This window comes from Rhinopithecus bieti, unplaced genomic scaffold (genome assembly GCF_001698545.2).
Source record: "Rhinopithecus bieti isolate Rb0 unplaced genomic scaffold, ASM169854v2 scaffold_1070, whole genome shotgun sequence".
Lineage (NCBI taxonomy): Eukaryota > Metazoa > Chordata > Mammalia > Primates > Cercopithecidae > Rhinopithecus > Rhinopithecus bieti.
In genome coordinates this window covers 2,393,557-2,405,493 of record NW_016803844.1, presented here as the reverse complement: position 1 = coordinate 2,405,493, position 11,937 = coordinate 2,393,557, and positions in this window count along the sequence as shown.

Below are 11,937 nucleotides of genomic sequence, written 5' to 3'. Positions count from 1 at the left end.
TTTTTTTTTTTTTTTTTTTTTTTTGCAAAATTAAGATCTATAAGTGAGGATTGGTGACAAAAGGAAGGAGCCTCATATTTGAAAGAGCTCCTCAGAAGGTTGCCAAGTAGTGTGGGGTTTTTGTTGTTGGAAAGGCACTCTAAGGAAGGCAGTCATGATTGTGATGTCTAAAGAGAATTTCAGAGACTGGATTCATTTCTGAATGTTTAAGGGAAGACATTGATCTATCAGTAGTTCAATTATTCATGAGAGGGAAATTTGCAATCTCACAAGACAGCACATATTTGAAGAATGATTATAGAAAATATATGTGATCTGGTGAGAGTCTCCTCCAAGGAGAGAAAAGCTAATGGTGTTTGTCAACTTTCATGACTATTTTAACAAATAAATAAACTCAATGTGATAAAGTCTGCTTTGTAATGTATTCCACTGCTTCCTCTCCAGTGTAATTTCATGAATAACTACAGAAATCACATGCTTAACTCTCATCTCAATACATAATTTAGCTATTATTGAATCTTCCTGCACTAAGAGAACATTTAAATTCTGCTTTTAGTCTTCTACTTTTGGTGTTTTGTTTTGTTTTGTTACCTTTTCCAGTTTTTTAAAACCAAAGTTTACTAAAATATTTGAGAGAGAAATTAGAGCAACTAAGTCTTTTAAATATTTTATTAGTATTAAATAATACTTGTACATATTTCTAAGGTACATGTAATACTTTGATACAAGTATACCATATGTAATGATTAAATAAGGATAATAGAGGTATCCATCTTGTCAAGTATTTATCATTTCTTTGTATTTGGAGCATTCCAATTCAACTGGCTTAATTTAAAATGTACAGTAAATTATTGTTAATCCTGGTCACCCGTTTTTGCTACTGAACACCAGATCTTATTCCTTCTCTCTTACTATATTTTTGTACCCATCACTTATCCCCTCTTTATTGTTCTTTCTAATGTTTAATAGGAAAGTGGTTATTTTCTTGATCTACTATATGGAGGAGAGTTTTAAAATAACTGTAGATGCTGTATTTGGAAGGAAACTAACATATTTAAATGAAGACTGCAATTAAATGTTTTTAAATATAATGCATGTTTCTTTAATATAAATGAATTATATATAATGTAATGTATATTTCCTTTGGTAGATATTAATTTGGAAAAATTTTTAGGTATGAGATATAATTATCTAGAAGCCTAGAAACTTGGGTAGGTAGTTTATCTTTAGTTCTATAATTTTTTTCCATTATATTTTGGGTACTAAATAAGTGTCTCTTTGATTACATATCTAAGCCTGATATCCTAGTAGGTATATGTAGGTATGTTATGACTAGGCCATGGTTTATCTTTTTTCTGTTTACTTTTTACTTCATTTGAGAAATCATTTCTCCTAATCACAAGTAAAATATGAACATACTTTAAGTCTAGAAATCAGCATTCAAAAACTAAAGCATACAAATACATAAATCCATGAGTTTAAAGAAAGGCAGTAGAAAGAGTTACATAATAAATTTTGTTATGTGTAGGCACCAGCAAGTTTTATCTTATAAATTAAGACCTAAGTTAGACACAAATAACTAAGACAGCGGTGACTTGAAATGCTAGAAACATTGCTGGGTAACATTGCCAAAAACAAGTAAGCAAACAAAAACAAGCCCCAGAGATCAATATGAGGCAAAAACGTAGTGTAAGTAGTATGTTGTCACTGCATAGTTACTTCATGAGTCAATTACACATATAGATAGATTTTTAATAGTATAAAACAAAAGTTGTTTGAATTATAGAGTGTGACTTATTAATTATCCATTGTAAAAGTTACAATAGCAACTATTTAGGGCATTTGCCTCATTCCACATGATGTATGGTAATGTTATTGCAGCCCAAAGCATTGATATTTTTCTATTATTCCTTTGTTTTAAATTTCCATTCTTTTTTATTTAAAATGGGCCACAAATTATAGTTTCTGTGTTCTACTAATCAGTGTACAGTTGGGACTCATTACTGAGTCTAGAATTCCTACAACACTGTAAGACAGATAAGATCAAGAGTTCTCAACAAGAGTTAGACACATAAAAGTAAAGCCTATATAATAAACTAAAATTCACTGAATTGCTCACTTAAAATAGATCAATTTTAGGGTATGCAAATTATATATCAATAAAGTTACTTTTTGTTTTCTTTTGTTTTGTTTTAAGATAGAACCAGGAGAGGATTTCACTTGCAGTCATTATTGATTTGTGACTCGTAATTCTTCTGTGAAATACTATGGGGTCAATTATTCGTGCCTCGTTTTTATATTTTGAATTCCTCCTTTTTTCCAGATCCATTCCCAACTTTAAAAATGCCCAATGAGCTTACATTCTTAAAACAAACAGGAAACAAACAAAAATCTTTCTCTATCCCTACTTCCTTCTTTCCTGTCTTCTAAGTTTTAGACTTAAGAAAGGAATAGTCTCTGTATTATTTTAACATCTTTAACACTTCCGTTTACTATTGGGTTGAGAGTGACATTGCAGAATTCACCAGTTACTCTTGAATTGCCAGCTATAGTGCTTTCTTTACAATTCTCATTTTTCTGGAACTCTGTCAAGTAGGGAACACACTTAAGAAACTCTTTTCATTGAAGCAATTTTTGTTTTTGGCTTCAGTGGCCCTATTTTTTTTAACATGTTATATGTTTTCTCTGGTCACACTTTTACAGTGTTATTTTGTTTTTTGTTTATCATGTGTATCCCACCTCTCCCAATCTTAAATTCTTCCCACTTATGTCCCCTGATTCTCTTGGCATTAACTGTCACACCTCTATAAAAATGGCATCCCAAACCATAACTCTAGCCTTGACCTCTCTCTTTACTTTGGGTACATATATTCAACTTCCTTTTTGTTCAATATAACATTTCTCACTAAACCTTAAAGTGAAAATCATCTCTCTTTCTCCAGACTCTATCTCCAATATCAGGTAATAGCATATCCACACATCTAGTCAACCATGATAGGATTGTCACGGTATCTAATTACTATGGTTTTTAAAATTCTCTATATCCAATCAGTTACCAAGTCTTACCAATTCTATCTTGAAATTTCTTTTATATCTATGAAACTTTTTTCTGTGTATATAGTAATAAGCTCTTCCTAGGACTTAAAGGAAGCGAAAGGCTAATGTTACATATGCTGTCTGAGAACACAGCATTTCCTCAAGACCTTACTCGTTGGTAATACCTAGGCGACCCTCCTGGCACAGAGTTTAGCATAACATAAAAGAACAAGTCTTCAGGGTCAGCACAGGATGAATACTATCACATATGGCGTATTGCTGTGAATTAGAAAAAGATTCCTTCTGTAATATACATCCTTCTATTTTAAAAAGTCACAATGTAAATTTTTTAAGAAAAATATATTTTACTGCCATCTATGGGAAAAAGTCTGGAGTAAATATACAAATCTGCATGGTCTATGCTCTGATATGTCGTGTTCTAAGGGGTGCATAAACTGCATAAGTGCACATGGTAGCTCTGCGTAATGCTGTGCTTTTCAAATCCTGGTCCAGCTGTTTAGTAGCTTAACTTTGGTAATATACTCAACTACTTTGAGCTTCAGATTTATCGCCTATGGCATAACTGATAACACTGTCTCTTTCAGTCAGTCTTCGGGAAGGGTAAATATGGAAATATATATAAGTAATAAGCAACCTCAAATTTACCTGTAGATGTTCTCAGTCTGCTGCCTCAAAAGCACATCGTGACAAGATACCAGATTGTGGAAGTCCTTACGCTAATGTAAAGGGGCAATGAAAACACTGTTGGTTTTAACATTTCACACAAATCATTAAACATTATGTCTTCAGGAATATTTATTTGAGGTCATTTCAAAAGAACCAGAGGAAAAGTCATCCTGTTTTTTTAATAACTCAAGATGTAGCCTGGAATTTAATTGTACCTGAATGTCGGACAAAACTATGTGAAGGCTTATTACCAAACTATAAAAAAGTGTCTGGTCTCACCATTTCCTTGTTATCATCATATTTTATTGTTCTCCTATTTCAGAGGTCAGCAAAGCACAGGCCATGGATTATATCCAACCCCTGTACTGTTTTTGTAAATAAAGTTTCATTGGAACATAGCCACATGCATTCATTTATATACAGTCTAGGCTGCTTTCCTGATACAATCTGATTCCTGATACAAGGGCAGAATTGAGTAGTTGTCACAGAGACCATATGGTCCGCAAAGAATGAAATATTTATCTGGGCCTTTATGCAAAATATTTGTTAACCCCTGATTTTTTATCCATTTTAAAATACCAGTTCACTTGACTTTCCATTTTGCTCAATTCTACAAATAGACAAAAATATTATATTAATCTGAAGAATAGTGAGTCTTATTTTGCCTTTCAAATTTTATGGATGAACACAAACCTAATTATAGCATGCTGGCTTAAACATGAACAGTCCTTTTTGATTTAAAAAACAAAAACAAAACTAACCAAAAAAAAAAAAACTGCAAGACAAAACAACTTGCTCATTTTGCGCTCCAGATTTTTATTGGATCTGCATAGAACATATTTTCCTATAAGCAAAGTGGCTTTATAACAACTAATTGTTTTGTCATTAAAATATAATAGTGGGGAAAAGTCCATTTAGTAGTTTTAGAAGAGCCATGTTATTTGATGATATGTGACTTAGTCTCCTGTTTGAAACTATTTTTGATGATAGGAAATTCTATGAGTGCCTACTTTGTTCATTATAGCAAGTAGTTGAAACCTTTAATTTTCATATGGAAAAATGACTAAAATTAGGCAGCATATTGTTATGGAAAAATATGAACAGAGTCAGATAGATATCATCTTATTCAAATACTAGCTGTATAATTTTGGGATAGACTTTAGTTTCCACATTCTGAAAGCAAAATAAATAATCTTTATTTTGAAGGATTTTGGTAATTATGTACATATCTTAGTAAATAATAGTTTCTTAATAGTATTGTAAAGATTGAGTTCATTAAGTAAAATATGTCAAATTTACTCAGAATATTCTTCAAAAAGTCCATTTCTCAAATATCGCCATCTGTTTGTGTGAATTTATTTAGCAATTTGTTTTGTGTTCTACTTGTCATTCTTGAAAACAAGTTAAAACTTAACCTTACTCACCTTTTTCCACCTACCTTTTAAAATAATTCTCCTAAGTACACTTATAATTTAAAAGCTAGTTGTCTGGTATCATTTGGATGTGTGGATACAGCGAAAGGAATAATTAGTTATGGAGTAAGAAAAGCAACAGCAAACCTTAAGAGATTTATTTTTTATTGAGCTTTCCAAAGTCCTAAATATCAGTGGCCAGGGATTGAACCTTAATTGTAAGTACAGCCTCCAAAAGCATTGCTGTCACTTAAGACATTCTTTTAAATGTGTTTCTTTAGAGTCAAGCCATGAAAGTGATGTTTTCCTATTATTGACTAAAACAGTTAAGAGATGCTTTGGAATCCAACATAGAAGGTCCTCAAAGTTAAATGAAAATAAGAACAGAAGTTAAATCTATTTTTAAAAGAAGAAACTGAATATTAAAAGTGTCATTGCCATTGATATCAAAGTGCAGGTATAATCATAGCTCAGCAGGATATATTTTAGCTAAATTTATGAAAGCTTTTCATAGATGAGCACAGTTCAAAGCAGTCTGATTCTGGTTTCTGTTTCTGCCATTGTTATGAGGACTCTTTTACACTAGAAGAGTAAATCTCCCCAAACAGGTGTCATTCTGGAGCAAATTGAAAGAGTTTGAGCTTGGAATATAGTAAGGATTCCTAAGATCTTCTGGATCATGTGTATTTCTCTTGAAAAGCCTTCAGACCAAAGTGTGTTCTCTTTCTATATCCTATTTTAGGCCATAGCCCTACCATATCTAAAAGTGACCTGCTTTGGAGATATGGCTGATCAGTACAGGTATATAGAAGAAACTATCTGTGAACTTATAATACTGGGAGTACCACACACCAAAACAATGACAAAGTCAAACAAGCAACATATGCAAGTATACTAGAATTGGAAGTAATTGGAAATCATTTGAAGTATTTATGTACAAGAGTATAGCCTGAGACAAAAAGAAAACCATGGTTTAGGAAAATTGTTAAGAAGTTGTTATAATTGTACAGGATGATCATGGGAAGCTATGTATCTCAGTTTGTCTACCTAAGATGGGCATCCTGGGAGGATGACAGGTGAACTTGTCATGTATGTATCCTAATTGGGAAAAGGAATAAGGAATTATCTGAATGATTAGGCTCTGAAGTTTAAGACCATTAGGAATTCAAAATATTTGAGAAGAAAAGTCTGACAATGATCAATAAGTTATTTAGTTAACAACACTGTGGGCAGCTACAATATGGTTTCAGCTACAATATTTCAATTGATTCCCATGCTATCTATCAAAATAAAATAAAATTTGAAAGTCTTTCTTATACTTGCATTTCTGATATTTTCATACAGAGTGCCATTGTTTGAGAATAAAATGTCAAATTCTCTATTCTCAGGAGGATGACATGGAGGGATCACTTGAGGACAGGAGTTTGAGGCCAGCTGGGCAACACAATGAGATTCCATCTAAGAAAAAACAAACAAGCAAACAAACAAAAAAAAAACCACCAATCCTCATTTCAAGGTTCATCTCAAACATCCATGAATCAAAAGAGGAGGCCTAATTTAAGGAGGGGTTAAGGCATCTATGCAAGCCTCTTTTTTTTTTTTTTTTTTTTTTTTTTTTAGAGGTTCAAGGTTTGTTGACTAGGATGGCATGTTGTGGCTCCTGGAATGACTGCCCACACCAAAGGGTAGAATTTTCTTTTAAAAGGATTTTATGCAAAATCATGAAAATCTTTTTTTAATCTCTAAAGGTGATATGACTCATTAATATATCAGGCCTTCTTTTACACTAGACAGCAATCACATGCTCACTGCTAGTTACATCTGTTAGCAAGAGGTATCTCATCCATAAGCAGCTAATAATGGGAACCAAATAGATGAAGTAAATTGGACATGAAACAAATATAAGACCCTCGAAATGTAAGTGATCAGCAAAGAGAATAATGTATCTTGGGACATAAGCTATGACTATATTAGACCTTCAAAACCGTATTTGCAGATAGGTAAAGTGCTAGGAACAGGTGAACTCACAACCATGTCTGTGGGACAAAACGCCTCAGATGAGATAAAGAGTGAAATCAGAAGAAGAGAGATTTTATGTAAGCCACCAGAAGACACAATAGCACTGCAGTCCCACACTTGGGTCTCTGTCTCATTGGACATCTGTCTTGATCATTCAAATAGAAAATTTAAATCTCGGTTCAGGCTGGGCCATTAATCCTGGTCCCAGTCCTCCGTTGAGTATGTGTCAGAGATCGCTGGGTAAACTTTCCTCCCTTTTCCTAAGGGTTCCATGGGAAACAAATATTTCTTCTCCATGTATTAGGAACAAATTTAAATGTGGTACACATTTTGTTATTTTATTATCTTGTATGAGCTAACGGGAAGGTTAGTCATTGTTAAATTTCTGCCTCCTATTAAATTTCATCATTAATCAATTCTTTTTCTAACCAATATCTGGGTTGAAATGAGTCACCAAAGTAAAAAACTGGGACATAAAAACCCAAAAGCAACATGATCAAGTGAATATAGCAGAATAAAAGGCCCTAAATTTAATTGCCTCTGTGTGTACACTGTGTCTTCTCAATTGTTCTCTGTTATAGTCAGAATGGATCCTCATTGATTTATTTAATGCCTGTTTATATTTTGGTTTCTGCATCTGATCTCCAATTTTCTCTGGAGAAAATAATGCTTTTCCTTTAGAATGCAATGTTAATTATCAAGGTAACTGAGATTTGGCAATTTAATGCCCTCTTTCTGTTCTCTTCCTTCTATTAATTTTTTATTAGTCATCTTGAGAGAATAAATATTTTTAGAATACTACTTGAATATAATTTTGTCTTGTCACATGAGAAATTGTTAATTTTTGAAGTTTAATTTTGTTACATAATAGTAATTTGAGTGAAACAATCCCCTATTACCTATTTATCTATATGCACACATATTTTTTAAAAGTTCCAATAATAGTGTTGTACATCACAAAGTGGGACAAATTCAGCAGTGATATTAAAGTACTATAGTTCTATTTGAAGTATTAATTTCTAATAGAAGTTGATAATGCTGAATAAGATGGTGTTTTGGATGTGAACCATTAACAGGCTTTGAAAATAATAAAAGGTTAAACCCTTTTAGATTAAATGTATTTACTGATTTTATAAATGTAATTTATGAATATGCCAAAACCTTATATAATGGTCAAAGCAACAACTTAAAACTTCTCAGGGATTAAAATGAACTGATCTTCTATAGAACAAATTGAAAATTTTTGCTAAAAGTGAAAATATTTTAATCTTTGAGTTAACTATAATTTCATAATTACTGATTTATAGATATCCACTTTGGATCATTTCTAGTGTAGTTAGTAGCTGAGGTCTGTCTAACACTGAAGTTTGCTAGAGGGAGAATTGGAGTGGTGCATATTTGAGGAAAATTTAGGAAAATTGTGTGAACCAAGTAAATGGAGGTGTATGGACTTATTTTGTTGATAAGAGAAAGTGATTTTTCCAACTTCATAACTGATCCCCTAATTCCAGTGTTCTCTACTTGAAAAATAATGGGCTGCATTTTGCAATACCATAGTTGAGTGAAAGAATCCACAATCTATATGGGGTAGCCAAATAAAAATAATTTAAAATGACACACTAGAATGATCTAGTTTTTCCAAGGTATAAAATGATGACTTAATCCTAACAGAGGCAATAGAGGAAGGGTGTGCATGCTGTTGCCAGAAGACATAAAGGACATAAATATGACAGTATTTATGATAGATTAGATTAAAGGAATAAAGAAAAGAGGAGAGAAGTTGGTTTTGGGGTTTCTTCTATAGCAAAAGGGAAATTTTCAAATGAATATAAGTAAGAATATAAACTGTTTTTAGAGAACAAAGTGAGTTTGGTCTCTATTTTGCTTTTAAAGTACCAGTGGGAGCTCAACTTCATTTATTCTATAGGACATAGAAAGTTGAGTGAAGAAAAGAGTTAAAGATTGAGTCCTAGCTCCACTGAATATATTTATTAAAGATTTTAGAGTGGGTGATTTCTCTGAAAGAATTAGTATAAAAATAGAAGAACATAGAGCTGGCATTTTAAACATAATTATCAGATGAACAGTTTTGAATAAAATATAGCTGTACAAGATTAAAAATATATGTGAGAAGATGCAAGCTGAACGCCAGTCTTGCCTCCCATGCCTGACTCAGAAATCTCAAAAGATCTTGTGTGTTCTGAATTTGTTTTTTGTTAGTTTGTTTGACATTGAAATGTTGAGTTCTACAAAGTGAGTAAAGTAGATAAAAGGCTGATCATCAAACTCCCTTAATAATGCAAATTACATAGAACACAACTCTAGTAAACATCGATTTCAATATGTTATTGACAACGTGACTTCTCTTACCTTCAGCATTTTCTTTCATATGGTATTATCATCATTACATTAACAATGTTTCAGGTAAAATATGATTTAAAACAACTTGTATTTTACAATCACAACACTCCTTCACTCATTGTTGTGTGAAACATGTAAATCAGGTAATAAACAAAAAGATGAATAAAGAAGGGAAACTCTTCTTATGCTAGAAATTTGTTTTGAGAGATGTCATTCATTAATGCTGAGATAAATACTATAAAATGAAAGACACTTTTCTCAACATTAGTAAATAAAATATAGATGGAAATTATGTGTACAACATAGTTACAAATTTCTTACCAATGACTTTCTTTATAGTGACCCTCTTCACTTGTAGATAAAATTTGTCAATTTTATGCTAAATTTTGAGCTAACAGTAAAGAAAAATAGATACTCTCTTCAATATTCCCACAGTGTAGTTAAAAATATCAGATATGTAAACAAATTATTACAGCATAGTGTAATCCCCTGCTACAGAAGCTCAAAATGAGTGCTATTACTCATTTTGACTGAGTGGTTCAGGAAAATATGAATCTTTATCAAACTTCAAAAGGAAAATATAATTTCTGAATTTAGACCTGCATTTGTCTGGAGATGAGTCTTCATATGGCACTATCAATATATTTTTAGGAAGTGGGGATTTAAAATGTGAAACTTGCGCCTGTGGTCTGCTACTTACTTTTCTCACACAGCAGTTCCTCCAGTAGTGGTACTTTAGTTAAATGCATGAAGAAGTTGAGTGGAAAAGCTATCACATTGGTAATTTTTTTATTTAAAGTAATGGAACTCATATACAGGCAATGCAATGAGTCACTTCAGTTTTTGAAGATAAACTGAGATAGTTTTAAAGCTTATATTGAGGGTTCTCTTTCTGGTAGGTTATAAAAGAAAAACTCTAAAATATGACTGTAAGAAACTTGTTTTTAAATGTTTTGCTGAGCGGGCTATAAAAGAAAGTACTCAAAGAGAATAAAGATGAAGTGAAAGCAGGGACCCTGAGAGGCAAGCAAGTGCCAAGCTGGGAATGTAAGATAAATCCTGGCTTGCCCAAGTTGGAGACTGAAAGAAAAGCTCCCCAGAGGGCAGGATCCCAAAGGGCAATACTGTAAGAACAGGTTCTACATGGTCAGGTTCTATACAGGAAATAAACCTATCACTGGGAATATACATAAAAGAAATGTAATTACCCCCACCTTGTCACTGATTGGATTGGCACAAATCTGCCCTTAGAATTCAGAAATATAAGGTAGCCTTCACTCAGATTTGGGAGCAGAATTCACCTGCATGTCCAACAAACCTCATCCAATACCTTTGAGTGGTTACGGTCATGGGGTGGATGCATAGCTCATAATCTATGCAAGAAAATCAAATTAACCTGATGAATTATTCCAAAAATAATCAAGAATTCATAGAGAAAAATTAATATTAGGGTTTGGAGCCCTGATCAACTAGGAACTCCAAGAATGCAAAGAACAATAGGGGCTGGAGTCCTCAGAGGATGATTCCTTGAGGAAATAACACATGAGTTGAGCTTTGGGGAGAAATAGGACCCAGCAGCACCCACGTCTCAGCTCCTCCATTCACTTTTTAATTGTCTTTGGAATGTTACCTCAACTCCTTGAACCACACAAGTTGACAGTGGTAAAATGAGGAGGCAATGTTTACTTTACTTATTGTGACTGTTAAGTAAGAAGTTTTATAGGAAATACAAGTGCTTAATAACAAAAATCTCCATTTTTTTTTTACATTTAAAATCTATTATTTAAACTTGTTTACTATTTAATCACTTTTATTTGGCTTTCTTTTCTTCTCTGGACATGTAAAATAAGGTAATGAAAACATTCAATAAGGCAGAAAAGGAAAATTATTATAAACCACAGCACTAAAATAATAGATTCAGAAAGCCTTGAGGACACAGGCTTCTCTGTGGGGTAGTGGAAGCAATAAACTCTTGATTTTCAAAGACTACCTCTCTTCTACTTTCTATCTTGATTTATAATTATTTTTCTTATATTTATTATTGAACTATGAGGTGTTGACTTTTGTGGGTCTTTTTAGTTTTAGTTGTTTATTTTTATCCTCCAGGAGCCTTGGCAAAAGTCCTTGCATATAGTTTTTTAGGAAATGTTATTCATTTGTGTATTCATTAAGTAAATATTTCTTCAGCAGTGAAGGAAACCAAAAATATTTCACCCGAAAATATATTTCTTTGGCCTATTTTGAGATGGCTATTCAAAGGGGTTACAGACCACAGGAATAGCTCTGAAAAGCTTCCCTTTGTGGGGGAGATTTGCATTTGTAGGGAAAATCTACATTAGTAAAATAAACAGCCAGGCTTTCTCTGGAATCCTCCTTAGCCTCATCTAAAAAAGATTAACTCACAGAAAAAAAGAGACTCACA